At 41.1% G+C, this 19,965-nt stretch overlaps 2 long non-coding RNA genes across 2 annotated transcripts in view; one reads left to right on the forward strand and one right to left on the reverse strand.

The window, feature by feature from the left end:
- Positions 1 to 547: 547 nt before the first annotated feature.
- LOC122552762 (uncharacterized) overlaps positions 548 to 19,965 on the reverse strand; it is a 47,451-nt gene continuing 28,033 nt past the window's right edge. The window contains exon 4 of the long non-coding RNA XR_015758417.1: positions 548 to 652. This is a non-coding gene — a long non-coding RNA (uncharacterized LOC122552762). The remainder of the gene's footprint in view (positions 653 to 19,965) is intronic.
- The window catches only part of LOC122552763 (uncharacterized), a 301,823-nt gene continuing 292,941 nt past the window's right edge, over positions 11,084 to 19,965 (forward strand). Inside the window, exon 1 of the long non-coding RNA XR_015758414.1 lies at positions 11,084 to 11,349. This is a non-coding gene — a long non-coding RNA (uncharacterized LOC122552763). The remainder of the gene's footprint in view (positions 11,350 to 19,965) is intronic.

A 19,965-nucleotide genomic window follows, 5' to 3' on the forward strand; every position in this document is an offset into this window, starting at 1 on the left:
CTATGAACCTGCACTCCAGGGTCTCTTTGTTCAGCAACACTCCCCAGAAACATACTATTAAGTGTATTAAGTGTAAGTTCTGCCCTGATTTGCCTTTCCAAAATGCAGTACCTCACATTTATCTAAATTAAACTCCATCTGCTACTCCTTGGCCCATTGGCCCATCTGATCACGGACCTGTTGGATTCTGAGGTAACCTCCTTCACTGTCCACTACACCACCAATTTTGGTGTCATCTGCAAACTTAGTAACCATACTGCCTATATTCACTTGTTAAACTTATCACTGTTACACAGCTACCTTGCAAGTGATACTGGCGAGTTATTATATAGGTGTTACCTTTCTGATTGTTGCATGTGTTTCTAAAGGCTTTGGCTTGAAAGGCTTTGTCTACATATTACAGAAATTTCCTTGGAAATTCCTGATGTGCAAGTTGCAAAGTCATTTCACCAACTTGCCGATAGAGCTACCGACAAATTGTAGCAGGCATTAATTTCAACACAGACTTTTGCAATTTATTGTTTTATTTCTTTTGAATGTCAGTCATAAAACATTAAGAAAACGCTCCTTCAATAGGGTGATGCTGAGTAATACTGAGCTAAATCTCCAAAGTTGTATTCCTGCTTAGATTTGCTTGATGAGAAGATCTCATCTGAAAGAGAAATACGGCATTAAAATTGGTTTCAGCATCCATGGGGTCAGATGATAATAAAAAGAAGTTAGCCTGGGTTCGTATTCTTAATCACTATCCTGTGACCTGCACCAGAAAGTACTTATCCACAGTGAGCCAATACCTCTATCGGGTATAACTGAAATGGCTCCCATTGTCAAGTGGTGTGCTGACACACAAGGGTCAAATCCCTCTGTGCATTTGAACTGACGCATTAAGAGTGTGTTAATGTAAAGTAATTTCGTTCATTGACTTTAGCAGATCTTTGAGTAAATTTTCCCACGCTCCTAAAATTCGTCTCAGACCTAAACCAGCTTAGCACACACGGTAACACACATTCCCAGCATTAAGGGTTTTTGGTTTGGTAAATGCAAATTAAAAGTTGGATTTACTTGTGCTTGCATTGTAGTCTACATCACATTGACAATACTTACTATGTAGCCTAAATCATGTTAACAATACTTACTCTAAAAGGTGACATTAAGAAATTGAAGATAGCTGGCAACTGCTGAGCGTGGAGCACAGAGGGAGATAATAATAGGAACAACTTAAATGCTTTGGTGGACAAGTGCAAAATGAATACACAATACTTCTGGAGAGATGTTAAATGAGAAGTAGAAGAGCTGGGAAAAGGAGAAAGCTCATCAAAACCCACTATTACTAAAGTTGTTCTGTCAATGGTAAACAGAGACTGATTTGGAGCTCATTGAAGAGCAATATGCTTGGAATTTATACAGTGACAGAAGCAGTGTTTCACTCCTCTGCCAAAGACAGACATAGAATGATGCCTTCAAATTGAAGGTGCTTTCAATTAGGCTTATATCAACATCAGTTTTCCAATGTATTCGGAAATGGTAAAAACCCAAACCAAGTAAAACCAATGGGATCTGACAGTGTTGTGTTATAATGTTAGGATAAAACTGGTAAAACAACTGTTGACACAGGGAGAGGAGGGTTTGGTTAATACTTCAAATCCTGACTCTGTTCTCTGGGTTGGTCATTGACCTGAGTGTCGGTCCCACTGCCCTCTCCCCAAGGACACTGTCTGACCTTCTGAAAGTTTTCAGCTTTTCTTTTCTCACTTAATGCTCTGTCTTTTTTGAGTTCACTGTTCTCCCATTCTACCCTGAATCTCACCCTCCTTTTGAAAAGTGGTAACAAGAAGGGCTAATTTATAATCTTGTTGTGTGAGGTGCTTCGGAGAAAAAATAAGTGACTATCACATGATAGAATTCTTCATTGGGATAGAAAATGAAGTAATCCAATCTGAAAGTGGGATCCTAAACCTAAACAAGGGAAACTATGAAGGTATGATAGGATGAGTGGCTGTAACAGAAATGGTAACTTTGTTAAAAAAGCAAGACAGTGGCCAAGCAAAGATTAATATTTTAGAAATGAATGCATATGTTGCAGCAACTATCAATTCATTTTGGGTCAAAGAACACAACAGGAGAAGTGTGCCTATCATGGTTAACGAAACAAGTTAAGTAAAGAACTAGATGCAAAGAGAAATCATGGAAAGTTGTTGGACAAGATGGCAGCCCTAGGGACAATGAGCAAAGGACAATTAAGCCAAAGGAGGACAAAGAGGTTCATTAACAGGGTAAAGCATGAGAATAAACTTGCAAGGAAAATAAACTTAGACTTTAAGAACTTCTGTACATGTGTAAAAAGAAAAGATTAGTGAAGACAAATGTAAGGTCCTCCAGTCTGAAATGGTAGAACTGATAATGGAAAACAAAGAAATAGTGGTGCAATTAGTACTATCTTCACAAACATTAAAAAATGCCCAGAAATGCCAGGGAAGCAAGAGTCTATTGGGAAAGTAGAATTGAAAGAGATTAACATTAATAAAAAAAATGTTCTGAAGAGATATATGGAACTGTAATTAATGAATCCCTTGGACCTGATAATCTATACTCCAAGGTACTAAATGAGGTGACCGTGGAAATAGATGGGTGCATTACTTGTCGTCTTCTAAGTTTTGCTGATTCCGGAACAGTCCCTGATTTGGAGGATGGCAAATGCAACCCCAGTATTTTAAAAGGGATAGAGGGAGAACTCAAGGAATTACTGACCCATTAGCCAAAAATCAGGAGTAGGGAAAATGCTTGAATATATAATAAATAATGTGATAACAGGACACTTAGAAAATACAAAAGGGTCTCATACAAAGCAAATATGGACTTATGAAATAAATTGATGGAATGTTTTGAGCATGTAACTGGTTAAACAATAAGGGAGCCCCAGTCTGTGTAATATATATGGGCCTTCAGAAAGCTTTAGGTAAAGTCCTATGAGAGGTTATTGTACAAAGTCAAAGCATATGGGATTGATGGTAAGAAACTCAAGTTGATCAAGAAATGTTCATCAGAAAGGAAACAGAAAGCAGGAATAAATGGGTTTCTTTCACAGTGAAAAGCAGTACCAAATGGGATACTCTTGAATCCTCTTGGGAGCCCTCTTGTAGTAAAGATCAACATAGTATTTGTTTTTCTAGCTGTTTACTGCACCTGCATGCTTGCTTTCAGTGACTGGGGAAGAAGAACATTCAGGTGATCTTATTGAAATGTATGAAATTCGGGCAGGGCTGGACAGACTAAATGCAGGGATAATGTTTCCCCGGCCAGTTCCAGAACAATGGGTCATGGTTTCAAGATAAAGGGTAGGCCATTTTGAACTGAGATGTGGGGACATTTCCTCAGAGTTTGGTGAACCAATGGAATTCTCTAACAAAGGCAGCTGTGTAGGCCAAATCACTACACAGATTAAAGAACGAGATAGATGGATTTCTAGGTGTCGAGGCGTATGGAGAGAGACTGGAAAAATGGCATTGAGATAAATGATCAGCCATGATCATGTTGACTGGTTGAACAGACCTAATAGGCCAATGGTCTGTCCTTACTCTTAATTTCCATGTTCCTGTATTCCTAAATGTGGGAAATTTCTGTATTTTATCTGATATTATTTTGGAACATCTAGAGTTAAAATAGGAGCTATCATTCCTTACTAAAAATCAAAGTAGACACTGCAATCAGGTCAGCTACAGGAATACAGCTCACATCAATCGATCTGATAATTAAATAGCTAAGGAGAGTTTTGTTTTCAGAAGCAGCTCAAAATCTACATTATTTAAGGCCTAGGTCAGGATGACACCCAGATAACAAGGATAAATTCCTTTTAGTGTACCAGACAATAATCCTTCACAATGTGCTATTAGACATTGGTAATACAGCGTATCCTTGGTACATCAGAAATTATATAAGAATTTGGATTTTTCCTGGAAATTTTAGCTCAGTTCAATTCCTGAAATTGGTGCTGGGACTTTATAGGTCAACACAGAATGCATGCACAGAGAATTGCATCACTATGTGTACAAAATCTCTTTCATCCAAAAGTTTAATTATATAATATACAATGTAATAAATATATTTTGAAAATGGATATTTTACAACTTATGGCCTACTTCTGGACATTAAGCTTGTTTGACTAGATTCTTGTTGTCTCTATCTATTTTTACGATAACATTTGACTTTTTTACGACATGTTCTTTTCAGGCAATGGCAGGAATGGATTGTGTGAATGATTATGGTCAGTTGTCAATCTTTCTCAGCTACACCAATGTAAATGATCTTGTTTGGTTTGTTGTACTAATTTTCAATCATCTTTATTATTTTACCTGTGTGTGTGTTAAATTGAATGCCACAAACCTTTGGATTAATTTTCAAGTTCTAGAGCACAAATCTTCAATACCATTGCCAGAATGTTCTCTGGATCCTAGCCTTTTTAGTATCTAATGCCTTCAATATTTAGAGATGCCGGTGTTGGACTGGGGTGTACAAAGTTAAAAATCACACAACACCAGGTTATAGTCCAACAGATTTAATTGGAAGCGCTGCTCCTTCATCAGATGGTTATGCAATCAGGTATAACCACCTGGTGAAGGAGCAGCATTCTGAAAGCTAGTGCTTCCAATTAAACCTTTTGGACTATAACCTGGTGTTGTGTGATTTTTAACTTAATGCCTTCAACAATGTCTTGAAATCATGTGGAGTGAATCAAGTTGGCTAAGGACTGGCATCTATGATGCTGTGAACCTCTGGAGGAGACTGAATTGGCCTTTGATAGGACGACCCAAAAGGCAGACTGTTATTTAAGTGGTAGAGAGATTCCAATAAAGTACAGTGCAGCTGGATCTGGATATTCTTGTGCATGAAATACAAAACATGCAGGTGGAGCAAGCAATTAAAGAGGCAAATGATATTTTATCCTTTATTGCTAGGGGCTGGAATTTTTTAAAAGAGAGAAGTCTTTAGTACAATTGTCCAGGGTATTTGGTGAGGCCTTACCTGAATCACAGTACATCGTTTTTGTCCCCATATTTCAAAATGGATATGCTGGCATTTTAAAACATCACTCCAAAGGTAGCAGATTTACACAATACTGAAGTTTACGTAGGGAAGATCATTAATGAAGAGAAGTCACCTGCACATTTTAGTCAGAGGAGACATGTGATTTCAGGAGACAAAATGCCCCTGTTTGATCACATTTTATTTCTCTTTGAATCAAATTTTATGCCTTGAATAATTGCATTTATATACGTAGATGTCATATCATGAGAAAGTAAAACAATTCAACACTATTCACTCTGATGTACCAGACAAAGAAATAGCTTTCAGTGTTCATTCTGTTAACACTTTATTTCCCACAGTAACTAGCACCTCATACAATTTGCCACTTATACTAATCTATAGTACTGGGTAAGGGCTGTTTGAGATTGTTGTTACCATTTCATCTCTCTGTTAGCTTTGTCTTGGGCCTATCTAGCAATTAACATTAGAGGCTACACCTCTGCAGAGTATTTAGGAAGGAGGCATTGTTCTTAGATAGTAAGAAAATTTATTGCGTGATAGCAATAACCAGTCACCACCACCATGGGAGCTGGGTGGGGGCAGAGTGCTGGAGCATGTGGAGCATGGTAATGATCAGGACTAAACTCAAAGTCCTGACAGCATGACAGCAACAAATATATATGTTCAGGAATAATCACTTAGACCATATGAAGTTGATATTTGTTGAAAACTAGAGTGGAAAGTCAGTGGCAAAAAATTTGACGGAGTTTAAATGTAGGAAAGCGTGAGGTCATGCACTTTTAGAGAAAGAATCAAAGGCAGACCGGGACGGGAGAGAGAGACTCCTAAAAAGTGCAGTGCAGAGGGATCTGGTGTTCTGGTGCACAAAACAGAAAAGGCTAACATGCAGATGCAGCAAATAACTAAGACACAAAATGGAATGTTAGCCTTTATTGCCAAGGAAGCAGAGTTTAAAAATTGGGAAGTCTTGTTATAACTGTTGAGGGTGTTGGTGAGACCACACCTGAGAGTACTGTACACAGTTTTGGTCCATGTTTTAAGCAAGGATTTATTGGCCCTGGAGATTGTTCAAAAGAGATTCATTAGGGTAATTCCTGGGATGAAGGGGTTGACTTACCAAGAATGGTGAAACAAATTACACCTTTATTCATTTGGCTTATAAGAATAAGATGTGATTTAAGAAAACATACATGCTTTGGAGAGGGCTGACAGGGTAGATGATAAGATTTTTCTACTTACAGAGGAATCTTGAACTAGAGGACATAGTCACAAAATAAGAGGTCACTAATTCAACACTTAGATGCAAAGAAATGTCTCTCCCCAGAGGGTAGTTAATGTCTGGGGTTCTCTACTTCAGAGAATTGTGGAGGCTTGATCACTGAAGGTATTAAGTGGAGGTAGATAGATACTTGAAATATTGAGCTGATGGCTATGCTGATCCAAATGAAAGAGAAGTTGAGGCCTGGGGCAGATCAGTTTTGATCTTATGGAATGGCAGGGTAGGCCTGAGGGACAAAAGTCATACTTCTGCTTGTTATGTTTTTATGTAGAACATGTTGGGAAGATGGCTAACATATTGCTGTATGGCACAATATCACTCTCACTCCTAAAGTGTGCACCAGCAGCCTCGCAGCAAGCTCACTGCAATGAAGTGGCAATGTCTCAAGGTGCAATGTGAGTAATCCACAATCACGGCAAGGGAGGCTAACATTACTCAGGGGATCTGGTGCAGAAATTAACAGCATCATCCCAATCTCAATCCAGTGGTTTGTGTGCAGTCAGTCAGTCATCGGCTGCTTTGGGCAGTTATGGTCAGAGAATCCACCACAGTCTGGGAGGTGGACCATGGTTAGTCTGGCAGGTCGCGTGCACCCAGTCAGGGGATTCTCGGTAAGTCAGTCAATCGGGGAGCTGCACACAGTTCATTCAGGACAGCCGGGACTATCTGTCGATGTCAGTCAAAGGGATTTGTCATGGTCAATCCTGAAGGGAGTAGGGTGACAATTAAAGGGGGGAGGTGGGATTATCAGGGGACACTGCTGTATGCCGGCAGTTGATGAATTCAGTGCCTGGAATTGGAGGCAGCAACTGGGAGGCAAAGGGAGAAGTCACACGATACCAGGTTATAGTCCAACAGGTTGATTTGAAATCACACAAGCTTTTGAAGCGTAGCCTCTTCGTCAGGTACAGGTATGGGATTTCAAATAAACTTGTTGGTCTATAAAGTGGTGCTATGTGACTTCTGGCTTTGTCCACCCTAGTCTAACACCAGCATCTCTACTTCATGGAATGCAAAGGGGACAAGGATAATGAAGACGGGAAATTTGAATCAAGATGGAGAGGCAATAGTGAACACATGGACATGGGATTCTATAGCAGGGGATGTAATTGGCAGTGGAGAAAGTGAGGACTGCTGATGCTGGAGATCAGAGCTGAAAAATGTGTTGCTGGAAAAGCGCAGCAGGTCAGGCAGCATCAAAGGAGCAGGAGAATCGATGTTTCGGGCATAAGCCCTTTTTCAGGAAATCTCTTGCTCGATTCTCCTGCTCCTTTGATGCTGCCTGACCTGCTGCGCTTTTCCAGCAACACATTTTTCAGCTCAGATGTAATTGGCAGTCACTACTAACATGGCCTCAAATTGGGGGTGGGGGTTGATGGGGGTGGGAAGTGGGGAAGGTGCTGGAGAATGTGGAGATTGATAATGAACAGGACTAAACGCAGGAAGTAAAAATGACAGCTGAATAATGTAATTCCAGTTGATGTAGCTGAATTCATCAAAGGGAAAGGATTCCAATTCCATGAATGTACAAGGTCTGTGATCATTGATACCACATCTTAGAAGTCTGCACCAGGTACACTGGCCGCTGCCATGATACCGATGTGACATCTCATGTTCCTGCTGCATTTCAAGGACCAGATGTCTTACAAGGATGGTTATGAGGAATCAAGGGCTACCAACTCCAACTGTAGCTGATGTGTCCATTATGCAATCCCAGACTAAGATAGAGCTTATGTGCAAGGTAACCCATTCTTCAAGCAGGACCATGGCAGAGGAGACCACGGGTCTTCTGAAGGTAAGGTTCCACTGCTTAGATCTGTTTAGCGAGGGGAGATGGGATGGGAAGGTTCTGTTATACACACTGGACACAATAAGCTGTATAATCCTTGAGTACGAGGATTTGAACAATTGAAGCAGGCAAAGAGAAGGTGTGATGGATACTAAAGTGCTGGGAGAAGGGGATCCCACTATCCCTGTCAACGTTTTGTGTGGAAAAGGTTGCCCCTCAGGTCTCTTTTAAATCTTTCTCCTCTTATCTTAAAAATATGCCCTGTAGTCTTGAACTCACCTACACTAGGAAAAAGACCTTTGAAATTCACTTTAACTATGTCCCTTATGATTTTCTAAACCTCTGTAAGGTCACCCCTCAATCTCCTTTGCTCCAGTAAAAAACACAGTATGGCTTAGTGCTTAATCTGTGATAGATGGATGAATGTGCATTTACGTGTAAGGTAAGGTATCAGTTGTAGACCTGGGGTTTGCTGTCCCACTGCATGCATGTGAAGGGCCATTTTTGTTTGCCAATGACTGGTGCACAACTGGGATTGAAAGATGGTGCCAATGTCAGGGATGCTGGGATATCGAGGTAGTCGTGAATACCAAAGTGATGACTTTGGCGAGCGGGAGAGTATGGCAGGTAGGCTGCCATTTGGTTGTGGTGCCTAGTTAATGAACTGATTTCGGGACAACAGCATAAGAAATCTCACCAGAGTGAAACCATCCATGACACTTGACTGGTCTCCAGTCAGATTCAGCCCCTTGGCTCCACCCTCAAACAGTGGATTGAGCTAATGTGAGATGAACATTAACACCTTCAGAATCATCAAATAATACTTTTCACAAGGAATTTGATAAATACTTGATGGGGGGACATGGACTAAGTGAAAAGAGCAGGAGAGTGGAATGAATTGGGTAATGTGTTCAAAAGGCCAAATGGACTTCTTCTTTACTCTGTCATTCTGTCATTCTCCACTCACTTTAAACATACCAAGCAAACAACCCTTGTGAGTCTTGTTGCATCAATGACCATTGATTTGTATCTGTTCACCTGCTTTCACAGTTATCTTTCACATTTGCTTTTTGTGTCATTCAAGTTAAACATATTTGTCCATAACTCCACTATTCACATGAATTTCCACTTATGTGCAAGCTGAAGCTGATGCCCTCTGAAGCCCGTAGTACTAGCTGGCTATTCATGGTTTCATTTCTGTATTGTACAAGAGTTGTCACTTCCCTCATATTGTTGATTAAATTTGCAGATGTTTGTCATGCATGCTTTCTGCTGTCTGTGCAAGGCCTCCATTTCCTCTAGAAATTGCACAGCCCATGAATACGTTAGCTCAGGCTGCTATTTATATCTCTTAAAGCATTGCTTAGTTAAATGTTTCACATTCTTACAGGTATTTTTGGGATTGGCTACAGTTGTACCTTATTTTTAGAAGACCCTAATATATCTAAGCTTCCAACAGATGTGGAGAGTGAAGCTATGTTTTGCAGTTCAAAAAAAAACTCACATGCGTTAACTCCATTGAAGACCACTTTGGAAATTAAGAAGAATTTTACCCCTGAATTATTTAAATTCAAATAAATCCCTCACAATTCACTTTTCTTTGTGAACCATTATTTCTGTGGTTGGATATGTACAGGCAAGTTGGGAATAGAAATAGGCCTATTGAACCCTCTTGTCTACTCTGCCATTCAGAAAGATCATGGCTGTTCTGATTATTCTACATTGCTGCCTACCCCAATATCCTTTCACTCCTTTTTGTATTAAGGATCTATCAACCTCTGCCCGAAAAATACTCAAAGCCATCAACTTCCAACAACTCACGAATTTCTGAGAGAAAGATGTTTCTTTATCGCTGTGTTAAACGGGCAATCCCTTATTTTTATACAGTGACCCCTAGTTATAGATTCTTACACAAAAAAAAACATCCTTTCCATATTCACCCTGTCAAGATTCTTCAGGATCGTATTTGTTTCAAACAAGTCACCTCTTTCTCTTCTAAACTCCAACAGACACATTTCTAGCCTGTCCAACCTTTCTTCACAAGGCAACTCATCTATTTTAGGTATTCATCCAGTTAATGTTCTCTGAAAAGTTTCAAATGCACTTTCAGCCTTCCTTTAATAAGGAGACTAATACTGTACAGACATGGTCTCACCAATGCCCTGTATAACTGAAGTGTACACTCCCTACTTTTGTTATCAACTCCGTTCACAGTAAACAATAATACTCTATTAGCTTTCCTAATTATTTGCTGTACCTGCATACTAACCTTCTGTGATTTGTACATGAGGACAAACAACTCCCTTGGTGTCTTCAAGCTCTGCAACCTCTCGCTATGTAGACACATGCTTCTTTTTTAATCATCCTGCCAAAATGAACTATTTCACATTTTCCACATCTTTGTCCAGTCCCTTAATCTATTTATATCCCTTTGTAGTCTCCATATGTCCTTTCACAACTTACTTCCCTACATACCTTTGTGTCATCAACAAAATTAGCAATCATACCTGTCATCCTTTCATCCAGGTCATTTACGTAAACTATAAACTGACATGGATTTGCAAGCTTAATTCAACATTTTGGGCTGGATTTTGACTCTGGGTTGAGGAATCCTACCACTTCTCCTTTCTCTCCCTCTCATCCTCTCGAGAGCATGACATTCCAGGGAGAATGCAGTACAATTAAAATGCAGGGCAGTGTTCATGCTCTGATGTTCCTGAACTCAGTGTTGCAACCTGAAGACTGTTGGGATTCGTCATGCTCCTATGCTAACATTTTTATCCTAATCCTGCTGCAGTGTTCCAGTGAAACCTCATTGCAAACTGCTCCAGTCTTGGTCTCTCTGTCTCTCTCTCTCTGAATCTCTCTGTCTCTGTCTCTTTCTCTCTCTCTCTCTGTCTCTGTCTCTCTCTCTCTCTCTGTCTCTCTCTCTCTCTCTGTCTCTCTCTCTCTGTCTCTCTCTGTCTCTCTCTCTCTCTGTCTCTCTCTGTCTCTCTCTCTGTCTCTCTCTGTCTCTCTCTCTCTGTCTCTGTCTCATTTTCTAGTGAAGCATGTTACAACCTTCAGGATTCAGCGTTTGAGCTCTCAACAACTTCAGATCATGAACACTGTCCTCCATTTTGATGGCACTGCCCTATCCAATGTCTTGATGGCATTTATTTACTCTCACAACGAACCTATTTTAGATTACTTAATCCAGTCCCACCTGCTAGTGAGCTTGAAGACCAGCAAACTGAAGGTGAGAGGCTTCCAGATATCCTTTTGCTTTTAAAATCACATTGGGATCCAGGGTATGCCATGTACATTCCTGCATATGGGCCTGCGCTGTTGGTGTTTAAAATTCCAGCCTGTGGGACAAGATGCGATTGACTAATTATGAACCTTGGCATTGATACTTGGAATAATAGTCAACCACTGAATAGATATTACAGATTTTGTTCTAACCTGGCATCTACAGCCCTTGGATAGTATCGTGGAGCTGTCTGATCATTTGTGGGCATAAAGAGCACCATTATTTCTTCACTGGCTAACTCAGTACAGCCTAACATTAAACCTGAGCCTTGCTGAATCATTACTTGACAGTCACCAGATTAGCTTTTGTGATAAAATTAGGGATAAAACTGGAATATACAAAACAAAATTAGGAGAAAGTGAGGCCTGCAGATGCTGGAGATCAGTGTTGAAGAAAAGTTGAAGTTCTAAATTGGAGAAAGGCCAATTTTGACATTATTAGGCAAGAAAGGGTGGCACGGTGGCTCAGTGGTTAGCACTGCTGCCTCACAGCACCAGGGTCCCAGGTTTGATTCCAACCTCGGGGCGACTGTCTGTGTGGAGTTTGCACATTCTCCCCGTGTCTGGTGCTCCAGTTTCCTCCCACAGGTCCAAAGATGTGCAGGTCAGGTGAATTGGCTATGCTAAATTGCTCATAGTGTTAGGTGCATTAGCCAAAGGGAAATGGGACTGGGTGGGTTACTCTTCGGAGGGTCGGTGTGGACTTGTTAGGTTAAAGGGCCTGTTTCCACACTGCAGGGAATCGAATCTAATCTAATCTAATAACTTTCAAAAGCTGATTGGGTGCAGATGTTTCCAGGTAAAGGGACGGCTGGAAAATGGGAAGCCTTCAGATATGAGATAACGAGAATCCAGAGAAAGTATATTCCTGTCAGGGTGAAAAAAAAAGGCTGGTAGGTGTAGGGAATGCTGGATGATGAAAGAAATTGAGGTTTTGGTTAAGAAAAAGAAGGAAGCTTATGTCAGATATAGACAGGATAGATCGAGTGAATGCTTTGAAAAGTATAAAGGCAGTAGGAATATACTTAAGAGAGAAATCTGGAGGGCAGAAAGGGGACATGACATAGCTTTGGCAAATAGAATTAAGGAGAATCCAAAGGGTTTTTACAAATGGATTAAGGACAAAAGGGTAACTAGGGAGAGAATAGGGCCCCTCAAAGATCAGCAAGGCGGCCTTTGTGTGGAGCCACAGGAGATGGAGCAGCTGCTAAAGGAATATGTTGCATCAGTATTTACTGTGGAAAAGGATATGGAAGATATAGAATGGAGGGAAATAGGTGGTGAAACCGTGAAAAATGTCCATATTACAAAGGATGAAGTGCCGGATGTCTTGAAACGCATAAAAGTGGATAAATCCCCAGGACCTGATCAGGTGGACACCAGAACTCTGTGGGAGGCTCGGGAAGTGATTGCTGGGCCTCTTACTGAGATATTTGCATCATCGATAGTCATAGGTGAGATGCCGGCAGACTGGAGGTTGGCTAATATGGTGCCACTGTTTACGAAGGGTGGTAAGGACAAGCCAGGGAACTATACACCAGTGAGCCTGACATCGGTGGTGAGCAAGTTATTGAAGGGAATCCTGAGGAACAAGGTGTACATGTATTTGGAAAGGTAAGGACTGATTAGGGATAATCAACATGGCTTAGTGCCTGGGAAATCATGTTTCACAAACTTGATAAACATTTTTGAAGGAACAACAAAGAGGATTGATGAGGACAGAGCGGTAGATGCCATCTATATGGACTTCAGTAAGACATTTTTTTTTAGATTACATTAGATTAGATTAGATTACATTACAGTGTGGAAACAGGCCCTTCGGCCCAACAAGTCCACACCGACCCGCCAAAGCGAAACCCACCCATACCCCTACATTTACCCCTTACCTAACACTACGGGCAATTTAGCATGGACAATTCACCTGACCCTGCACATCTTTTGGACTGTGGGAGGAAACCGGAGCACCCGGAGGAAACCCACGCAGACACGGGGAGAACGTGCAAACTCCACACAGTCAGTCGCCTGAGGCGGGAAATGAACCCGGGTCTCTGGCGCTGTGAGGCAGCAGTGCTAACCACTGTGCCGCCGTGCCGCCCACAAAGGTTCCCCATGGGAGACTAGTGATCAAGGTTAGATCTCATGGAATACAGGGAACACTAGCCATTTGGATACAGAACTGACTCAAAGGAAGAAGACAGGGTGGTGGTGGAGGATTGTTTTCAGACTGGAGGCCTGTGACCAGTGGTGTGCCACAAGGATCAGTGCTGGGTCCACTACTTTTGATCATTTATATAAATGATTTGGATGTTAGTGTAAGAGGTATAGTTAGTAAGTTTGCAGATGACATCAAAATTGGAGGTGTAGTGGACAGCGAAGAAGGTTACCTCAGATTACAAGGGGATCTTGATCAGATGGGCCAATGGGCAGAGAAGTGGCAGATAGAGTTTAATTTAGATAAATGTGAGGTGTTGCATTTTGGGAAAGCAAACCTTAGCAGGACTTATACACTTTATGGTAAGGTCCTAGGGAGTGTTGCTGAACAAAGAGACCTTGGAGTGCAAGTTCATAGCTCCTTGAAAGTGGGGTTGCAGGTAGATAGGATAGTGAAGAAGGTGTTTGGTATGCTTTCCTTTATTGGTCAGAGTATTGAGTACATGAGTTTGGGAGGTCATCTTGCGGCTATACAGGTTAGGTCACTTGGTTAGGCCACTGTTGGAATATTGTGTGCAATTCTGGTCTCCTTCCTATCGGAAAGATGCTGTGAAACTTGAAAGAGTTCAGAAAAGATTCACAAGGATGTTGCCAGGGTTGGAGAATTTGAGCTATAGGGAGAGGTTGAATAGGCTAATGCTGTTTTCCCTGAAGCTTTGAAGGCTGAGGGGTGACCTTATAGAGATTTATAAAATCATGAGGGCCATGGATAGGGTAAATAGACAAGGTCCTTTCCCTGGGGTCGTGGAGTCCAGAACTAGAGGGCATAGGTTTAGGGTGAGGGGAGAAAGATATACACGAGAACTGAGGGCCAACATTTTCATGCAGAGGGTGGTATGTGTACGGAATGATCTGGCAGAGGAAGTGGTGGAGGCTAGTACAATTGCAACATTAAAAAGGCATCTGGATAGGTATATGAATATGAAGGGTTTGGAAGGATATGGGACAGGTGCTGGCAGGTGGGAACAGATTGGGTTGGGATATTTGGTCAGCATGGACGGGTTGGACCGAAAGGTCTGTTTCCATGCTGTACATCTCTATGACTCTAAGTGTGATGCTGGAAAAGCACAGCCAGTCAGGCAGCATCCGGAGAACAGGAGAACTGATGTCTTGGGCATATGCTCTTCATTCATTCCCAATGAAGAGCTTATGCCCAAAACATCGACTCTTCTGTTCTTTGGATGCTGACTGACCTGCTGTGCTTCTCCATCACCACACCTTTTTTGATAAAAAAATTAGTGATACACACATTTCTTGACTTAAAGACTTCTTATAGCATGGCACATGCTTTAACATCCATTGATAATAAATTGCTGTGAAAAATATTTTGCCAGAGGATAGTGTTCCTTTGAGATTTTTAAAAAATAAATTCAATATCATTTGTGTAGATAAGTTTCTGTGTTGGCTGCAGTAAATCATAGCAGAGAAAGAAAGCTCACTGAGTGGGGAGACAGGGTTACAAACCAGTTTAAACTTAGATTAATGCAAGTCCAAAGATGTAACTAAATACACATTCTTAAAAATAAATAGAATTTTTGTTCTCTGTGCTGAAAGACGAAGTCGTCATGGCAGGGCAGGATATGTAAAAGCACGGATGAAATGTGGAAATGATAGAGTACCATAGGAATTGATAAAAGTAGAGCATATTCTGACAATCTGTGTTATGAGTGTCATTCTTAGGTTTACATTTAAATTGAGGTAACTGACATATTTTTTACTTATATTGGTTAGGGCAAAATTCGCATCAGTAGTACCTATTGTTGTGCCATCGTTTTAGGCTCAACATATTGCTTGACCTGTACATGCACACTTCTGTTGAGAATCTTGCTATACATCATCTTGGTAAAAGGACAAACAAGTGGTTCTATTATTCACATATGAAGGAGATATTAGGCAATTTCCAGAAAGAAGTAAGAGGCCTGATGATCGCTTCTGGTCCCTGCTCCATCTTCAATTTGCATGGAAGGAGCCAATGCCATGCAGTGCTGATTGTCTCTGGGAAAACCCATGTTAAATTTTAAAATGGTAAAAACTTAAAATTATTATTATCCTTGCCATGTTATTGTCTCTCAGGTTATCCCGAGATCTCATTCTCAACTCTAACCTTCGTCCCAATCTCCTCCAGACCTTGAACCTGACTTTTTTCACCCCTTGCCAGTAGCATTCGGATTCTACAGAAATGATTGCAAGGCCTGCCATTTTCCCATCTGATCTTCCACCAAACATTATTCCTAGAATTTATCTATTTATCCTCCAGATTCCACAATCTAGTCCATTAATCTGTGCATGCTAATACTGCGGTGACATGTAATTTGGGAACTTTCCAGAGCTCTCATTTGCAGGAAAGTTGCCCCAAAATATTCCTAGGCTGAAACATTTCTAATATTGCTCAACAAATACAATTCGAAGAAAGGAAAACAGTGATTCATTCGCATATTGATCAATCTCCTGTATCTCACATCATAAACCATATTAATGTGCAACTTGAAAACTGGGATTACTGAATACAACTTTGTTCAAGTTGCCTCAGTGAAAACGAACCCAAAACCACTGGATTGGGGGCCAGGATTTGCTGAGTCATTGCCAATTGTCAAAGTTTCAAATGAATTCAACTCAAGACCTGCCATTTCATCAGAATGAGCTCATGATTCATACAGAATGGATAGTTATACTACTTTGAAAAAACTCTGAAACCACAGCTTAGCACAACCACATGATATCTGGCATTGTCACTATTACCGACTTAAGATGCTTTGCTTTAAGATCAAACATAATGTTATTGCATGATATTAAATTACAATCTACTTGTACGAACTCAAGGAACAAAAGGATAATTGAACCATGTCCTGTGGAAAAACAATGAAAAAATAATTATAGGATGGAAACATTCTGGTCAACTGCTGATCTCCCTTTGCTCTTGCTTAATCCTACCATTGCCAATCTCTCTGTACTTTTCTTCAGCTCACATCATACATAGGTACCTGACAAATTGGCCCAAGTGTTTCTGATGTGTTGAGGAGGATGAGGCTCAGAACAGCTGAAGAACCTGCTAAGATATGTTGATGCTAATGGTAGGAATCATTAACATCTTAGAGCTCCATTTCTCACCTGGCAGCTGACGAACTAGACATTTGCTCAGAGAACAAGAGCTACCAGCAGAGGTTAGCGTGGAGGGACATTTTGGTCAGCATGGACCAGTTTGGGCCAAGGGGCCTGTCTCCATGCTGTAGGACTCTATGACTCTATGACTCAGTAACAGTAGGAACTCCTGTGACAAAAATTCAGAATTAAGAGGTGGGCATATTTGGCAATCAGAAAGTAGAGGAGAATGAAAGCTTGCTGAAAATGTGTTGCTTGAACAGCGCAGCAGGTCAGGCAGCATCCAGGGAACAGGAGAATCGACGTTTCGGGCATAAGCCCTTCTTCAGAAATGAAGGCTTCCTTTGTTGGCTTGAAGGGATTACCTCTGGCATCTTCAGACACACAAAAGGGGGCTGAAAGACACACTCCCCGAGATCCGTCAGTTCCCATTACCATTCTAATGTTGAGTTACCTGGGATCGGTTAATATTTAACAAGATTCCCATTTGTACTGTAGGAACCTGTTTTAAAAATCTTGAGTATCTCCACAGGAAATTGGTCACCTTGAAGCTTGACCCTTCAAAATGGTGGAATAACCATGTGAGGTAATTTGGGTGTTTCCCCTTTTAATGGTTCATTTTAGACCCTCAGACCGTCTCCCATCCATTCTAGGGAAATCGTAGATATTTTTTAAATCAACCTCTAGACCAGGTAGGACTTAAACCGTGGCCTTCTCTTTTAGAGCTAGCTCTCTCTATGGAGTTCATATTGAAGCCATTCCTCTCAGTCTAATAGGGTAAATTAAGCAAGGAGTATCAGCACTTCTTCAGTTAGCTATAACTTGTTAAAGTTTGTAACATAATTAATTGTGTAGCCTAGAGACATCCATTTTGCACACCACCATTCATTTATTCCTTACCTAATGCAGTGTTCATAATCCCTGATAAACAGCAATTGAGCAATTTCAAGTTAATGAAACAAAACAATAATAAAAATGAGATTGTTTAATTTGTAGTTTATGGGTTTCCTCTCTGCTGTGTTTCTTATCTTAAAGACAGATTATTTAAAGAGTAACAAACTTTTAAGAAAGTAACAAACAGCTGCATGCTTGAAAATTGGGTTTTTGACTGGCTAGATGAAAAATATGATAGAAATAAGCAAGTTTTGAGAGGATTTGTAGCTCAGGTTGAGGTTTTGGATGCAGGTTTGTTCGCTGAGCTGAAAGGTTCATTTCCAGGTGTCTCGTTACCTTACTAGGTAACATCTTCAGTGGGCCTCATGCGAAGCAATGCTGAAAATTCCTGCTTTCTATTTGTGTTTGGGTTTCTTTGGGTTGGTGTTGTCATTTCCTGTGGTGATGTTATTTCCTGTGGTGAAGTCACTTCCGGTTCCTTTTCTCAGGCGGTGGTAGATGGGGTCTAACCTGATGTGTTTGTTGATAGAGTTCCGGTTGGAATGCCATGCTTCTAAGAATTCTCGTGCATGTCTTTGTTTGGCTTGTCCTAGGATGGATGTATTGTCCCAGTTGAAGTGGTGTAAACATGAACAGGATACATGAATACCAACTAGCCACAAAAAGACATGATCCTCTCTCACTAGTATCCTCACATACAGATGAGGAAGGACACCACTTCAACTGGGACAATATATCCATCCTAGAACAAGCCAAACAAAGACACATAATATTGATCTTGGTAATGTTGATCTTGCTTTGTGCACCTCCTGTGCTGTATAACCTGCTCTGTCTAAGCACCTTGGGATCTGTATGTCCTTGTTTGCTATGATGTGCTTGTACTGCTCACAAAACAAAGCTTTTCACTGTACTTAGATACATATGACGACAATAAATCAAATCAAATTAAATCAAAGCAGCTGCCTCAGACCAAAGGAATTCTTGCCCTAAACCTTTCAGTCTGTAATCACTTTCTGTCTCTTCTCCTCTAAAATTACTCTTATAGCTCCTTGACTAAAATTCTGATCACCCATCCTTGTACCTTCTTGTGCAGCTCAGTGCAAGACTTTTTAAGAATAACTGAGCTATGAAGAATTTTGGGATATTTAACTGTGTTACATATGCTATATTAATACATATTCCTGTTGTAAAAGAAGTATTTAATGTGATTAGCATTCGGTATCTTCTGGAGACATTAAATGGTTCCTTTGATTGCTTAACCCTGCTCTCCCAGTTTAGTGTGTGTTCAATGGCTTGTTTTGGTGTATAGGTTTATCAGTAAACTCTGAGCATTATCTGGCAATAGAAAAAGTACCCAGAGAAACAGGAAAAGGAATGCACTCCTTTTTTCTGAGGACAATGATGAAGAGTAACAAATAGTTCTGTGTTGCAAAATTAGCAAAACATAGAGAGAAGAAAAGGGTTTGGCTTTATAAAATGCCTTTTTACATCTTCTAACCATTGAAATATAATATCTGCTCTTCTAGCAATGCAGCTGATTTGTGCACAGCAAGTCCTCACTAGCAATACGTTAGAATAGTACTAAATGGTACTTCTGAAGTGGTTTAGAACAGTTTCCTTTTGTGGACAGCATGCAGAGTTGGAATTTGGAAGCAGTAAGAGCATTTTAGGGGGATGCAGATAGCTTCTTTATCTAGACCGCTAGCATGAGGTTCAAAATAATCCTGGCAAAATGCGTCCTGATCCCTGTTTGGCTGATGTCAACATGGTTGAAACTTTATTGCTGGAACAGCACAGCAGGTCAGGCAGCATCCAGGGAACAGGAGATTCAACGTTTCGGGCACAGGCCCTTCTTCAGGAATGAGCAGAGAGTGTTCAGCAGGAGAAGATAAAAGGTAGGGAGGAGGGACTTGGAGGAGGGGCGTTGGAAATGTGATAGGTGGAAAGAGGTCAAGGTGAGGGTGATAGGTCGGAGTAGGATGGAGGCGGAGAGGTCAAGAAGAAGACTGCAGGTCAGGAAGGCGGTGCCGGGCTGGAGGGATTCGGCTGAGACAAGGTGGGGGGAGGGGGGATGAAGAAACTGGTGAAGTCCAAGTTCATCCCCTGTGGTTGGAGGGTTCCCAGTCGGAAGATAAGACGCTCCTCCTCCGACCGTCGCGTTGTTGTGGTTTGGCGGTGGATGAGTCCAATGACCTGCATATCCTCGGTGGAGTGGGAGGGGGAGTTGAAATGCTGTGCTACAGGGTGGTTGGGTTGGTTCGTCCGGGTGGCCCAGAGGTGCTCTCTGAATCGCTCCGCAAGTAGGCGGCCTGTCTCCCCAATATAGAGGAGGCCACACCGGCTGCAGCGGATGCTGCAT

Source organism: Chiloscyllium plagiosum, unplaced genomic scaffold (genome assembly GCF_037043375.1).
Source record: "Chiloscyllium plagiosum isolate Xiang-an unplaced genomic scaffold, Cpla_swu_hap1 HiC_scaffold_10, whole genome shotgun sequence".
NCBI lineage: Eukaryota > Metazoa > Chordata > Chondrichthyes > Orectolobiformes > Hemiscylliidae > Chiloscyllium > Chiloscyllium plagiosum.